The sequence below is a fragment of the Panulirus ornatus genome, chromosome 28, assembly GCF_036320965.1.
Source record: "Panulirus ornatus isolate Po-2019 chromosome 28, ASM3632096v1, whole genome shotgun sequence".
Lineage (NCBI taxonomy): Eukaryota > Metazoa > Arthropoda > Malacostraca > Decapoda > Palinuridae > Panulirus > Panulirus ornatus.
The window spans coordinates 9,011,168-9,016,348 of NC_092251.1; positions in this window are offsets into that span (position 1 = coordinate 9,011,168).

Consider the following 5,181-nt stretch of genomic DNA (forward strand, 5'->3'; position numbering starts at 1 on the left):
AAAAATGCCATCACATGGATCATGGACATTTGTAAGAAAACATAAAAACATCGGTAATACTACAAAAGTATACGAAAATTTGGGTTTGAATTTATCTATCAAGTCTAAAGCGAATTTACTTCGCTTTTTCTCCCATTGTCATGACGTTTATTAAAGCTGGTTACCCTGGCAACGTACAGTAAACAAACATGTTTCGTGGAAATAGGGAGGCCATATGTAAGGAATTTGCGTGTATGATCTATGAAAAGTTGAAAATATACCAATATTCCAATAAAGCGCACACAGAAATTCAGGAGGAAGAGGGCAAAAGCTAACAAAGTCAAGATTCTCTGCATTGAGTGGTGGGGTTTAGTGCCAGGCCTTAGTCTGGCTCGAGGATCTGTCTTGGAAGCGGCATGTTCCCTTTTTCTCCTCGCAGGTTTACATGTTATCAACCTATACACAGTCATTGGGAAATATCTTCATGTCTATACAATTAACATAAGTATGGAATAAGGAAGTAACTGTTCCATTTTATACAGGAGAGTAAGAGTGTTTGTAGGAAGAGAGGAATGTGGGTCCATAGCACATATAACCAGGTGTATGGTCAAGATTGTGACTGTTAAAACAGGTTAGTGAACACCTCGTTGGTAAAGAATTAACTTAGTTTTAGGAGTAGAGAAGATTGCATGTAGATCAGATTTTCGAAGTAGGAGAGAAAGCTTTAGGGAAAAAGTTGATGCAACATTTATCGATTTGCATTGAACAAGAAAGCACTTTAGGAAGTGTTGAATCACTTTTGTACAAAATCTTTTATGATGAAAGTAATACATGTACGAGCAATGTTAGCAAAGGAGTCGCTTTGGGCTCCGCACTTTTAAGTCTGAAAGCCAGCATTCAAAGGCTGTGAATGTAATATGTACGTCGAAATAAGCAGATCAATTATTGGCTTCTCATCGGTGAACACACGATAAGACAAATCATTGTCACGAAAATAACACGGGTAACAACGTCGACCGAGAAGTCGCTTTCGTTGAAAGGCCTTCTTTAAGTCTGTCCTACTCTCATTACTATGCATCTCATTGGGATGAATTTGAAAGGCCTTCTTTTACTCTGTCCTACTCTCATTACTATGCATCTCATTGGGATGAACTTGATAAGGCATGTGTCAGACCAACTCTTTAGAGTTTAGGTTTCACATTTGAGTTTGTCTCGTTCCACACAGGGCGTTTCAAAAGTGAACAATATTTGATAGCCAGTAGAATATTGTTACAATCTTCATATTCATTGTAAGATGATGATTGTTATTATCCTAACACATAGTTCCTCCTTAAAGGTGTTAACAGTAGTTCTGTCTAAAAACAAGTAGGATCTAAAAGTTTGAATGTAAGGTATAAGTAACCTGGTTCAGTGTAAGCTGAAACTATGAGTGTTACCCGTGAAAGAAACCTGTATCAAAGAAAATGGAAAGGATCATTCATAGAAAATAGCTCTCTATTATCCGCAAACCCTTTTAACCCACAAGTTATGTTGCAGGGGAGTACATGAAGGGCGTCGATATATGGTAACATACATCCAAATCTACAGAATGTTGTAGAAAGGATCTTTCACGCATTTGCTAACTCCTCCACAACATTCTAAACCCTTTTAAAAGAAATATGATTATCCTGACCTTTTCATAACAATAAAGCACTTTCCCCCCCACAAACATGTCTAAAGATATACAATTAAATTCTTCATATGCAACCATCTATATTTTCCAAAACACCCCAACCTCTCGACATCTATCCTGATATTTCAATGTAACAATACTAATCCACTCACGGTCATCCTGACAACTTTCGAAGTTTTTCCTTTTTCTGAATTTTCCAGGATTGATTTTACTCTTCTACAGCTCCTCTCATTATTTCTGCATTCTTACACTCAGTATATTTTGACTGAGACAATAATATCCGGTATATCCTACTCGAGAACGAGAACACAATGATATTAGCTGACTTTTCTAATCAAATGTGCCAGTATTCAACTCAGTGTTACTCGATATTACAAGTTCTGCAGAGGGTCCAAAGGAATGGAACGATAAGGGTGCCAAGATGGAATGAAATGAGCTACGGAGATAAGGCTGGAAAGCCCTAAGTCTGTCCACACTGGAATGAAAAGGGAAAAACTGGGAAGACAAAAGCTTCATATCAGAGGAGAGTCCAGAAGAAAAGGGGGGGGGGGAGCTGGAGTCCAGAACAGGAGGGGAGCAACTGGAGTCCAGAACAGGAGGGGAGCAACTAGAGTCCAGAACAGAAGGGGAGCAACTGGAGTCCAGAACAGAAGGGGAGCAACTGGAGTCCAGAACAGGAGGGGAGCAACTGGAGTCCAGAACAGGAGGGGAGCAACTGGAGTCCAGAACAGGAGTGGAGCAACTAGAGTCCAGAACAGAAGGGGAGCAACTGGAGTCCAGAACAGGAGGGGAGCAACTAGAGTCCAGAACAGAAGGGGAGCAACTGGAGTCCAGAACAGGAGGGGAGCAACTGGAGTCCAGAACAGGAGGGGAGCAACTGGAGTCTAGAACAGGAGGGGAGCAACTGGAGTCCAGAACAGGAGTGGAGCAACTAGAGTCCAGAACAGAAGGGGAGCAACTGGAGTCCAGAACAGGAGGGGAGCAACTGGAGTCCAGAACAGGAGGGGAGCAACTGGAGTCCAGAACAGGAGGGGAGCAACTGGAGTCCAGAACAGGAGGGGAGCAACTGGAGTCTAGAAGAGGAGGGGAGCAACTGGAGTCTAGAAGAGGAGGGCGCAAGTGGAAGTTTGGCTAGAGAAGCGTAAAGGAGGAGAAACCTTTTCTCCAGCAATAAAGTTGTGGCCTTGCTTGTCGAGATCAACGTATAGTGTCTCAAGTGAAACTGACGTACGAAGCACTTTTATAAGTGTGCAAGTCCATGTCTCACTCCAACACACTGGGCATGGGTTGAGGAACGTGTGTGAATGATGTTACGGAAGCTGTAGGTATATCTACTACCCCATTAAAATAGGGGATTGGAGTGATGAATGAGAGAGAGAGAGAGAGAGAGAGAGAGAGAGAGAGAGAGAGAGAGAGAGAGAGAGAGAGAGAGAGAGAGAGAATAACCATTCTCTTCTTCTGTCTTGCCTATGGACACTCTTACCATAGTCATTTCAATAGATGCTTGAAAAGGAGAAAGAAAAATAGATAAATAATCTGCTCTGAGCTGGAAATCATGCAAGGGAGATATATAGCTCTTGCCCCACTGGATCTACAAGCAGTGTCCTCCCATAATTCTCGTCTCCAGTTCGGGCAGACGACAACGTTACTGTAGGTGGGGCAAGCATCGCCTCCTCCCAAGGGGAAGGCTGTGTCTTATATGCCCTCCACCTTCGGAGGATTAAAGAATCTGAGCTACCAGAAAAATATAGGGCCAAAGTTTTTCAGTCATTTGCATAGCATTACCATGATGGCGTGGCATTACGCTGGTGTTCTGAAGAGCATCGTAAGATGACCAAAGACCATGACAAAGTGTATTTCTTTTCTTCATTTTCTTTTTCTTGGCCTTCGTTTTCTAAGGACGTTGTCTCGTCCCTACGTAATGGACGCGTCTCTTCCGATCTCCGAACGAGAAAGTGTATGCGGTATTCATCACGTATGATTCTCTCTCTCTCTCTCTCTCTCTCTCTCTCTCTCTATATATATATATATATATATATATATATATATATATATATATATATATATATATATAGATATATGGCGTCCTAGCTACGTCTCTTCGTTGTATATCATCTGACTGACATATATCTTTCTTATATCACCTCTGATGTGATTATTACACGAAAGTGCACTTGGGAACCATCGTGTTTCACTTCCCCGTGGGCTTATAGGAACACATACAAACGCACACACACAGACACACACACACACACACACACACACACACACACACACATATATATATATATATATATATATATATATATATATATATATATATATATATATATATATATATATATATCTTCATGTAGAGTACACTGGTCTACTTATGATGCACCGCCAGTATTACTATTAAAATATTCTGGCTCAGTCACTCGCGGCAATGCCTATTAATATACGCAGCTAAAACTGTCAAACATATTTTGTAAACAATTATGGAAACATTGTTAGCAAGTACTACATAACAACGACCCTCGCAACCGCTGTTTGTCGTCCTCCATCATATATGTATATATATATTTTTCTTTTTTCATACTATTCGCCATTTCCCGCGTTAGCGAGGTAGCGTCAAGAACAGAGGACTGAGCCTTTGAGGGATTATATATATATATATATATATATATATATATATATATATATATATATATATATATATATATATATATATATACATATTGGAAAGGATCACAATTTTGCGCGTGATCAAGATATTCCTATGAGTCCACGGGGAAAATGAAACACGAAAAGTTCCCAAGTGCACTTTCGTGTAATAATCACATCATCAGGGGAGACACAAGAGAGAAATATAACCGTCATGTTTTGGACAATCACATGTTTACCAAATGGCATCCTAGCTTCGTCTCTTCGATGTATATCAACTGACTGTTATATTTCTCTCTTGTGTCTCCTCTGATGATGTGATTATTACACGAAAGTGCACTTGGGAACTTTTCGTGTTTCATTTTCCCCGTGGACTCATAGGAATATATATATATATATATATATATATATATATATATATATATATATATATATATATATATATATACATATATATATATATATACACTGTCTTTACTCCTATGTATGTATGAACGTACACCCTAGGGTATGCCAGGTGTGTGTGTGTGTGTGTGTGTGTGTGTGTGTGTGTGTACTATGCACTGGGTAAATTTTCCAATTTAAGTATACGACACGATCAAAGTGATGCTTCCCTTGACGGTGCGGGACGGGAAACGCGTTTCCTACGCGACGATTTTTAATTACGTACTTGCGAGAGCCAAACGCATTCATCACGGCTTCATTTCGCAGTGTCGGATTGGATGGCGGGTGGGGAGGGAGGGAGATAGATATCACGGAACGCCGCGTCCAAAAATGTTGATATGGACGAGTCCCCCCCCCCAAAAAAAAAATTATCGCCAGCTGGGGGAAATGTTTGCGTATCACAAAATGCGTTTTAGGGAGAAGCTGGTTATGCAAGACTC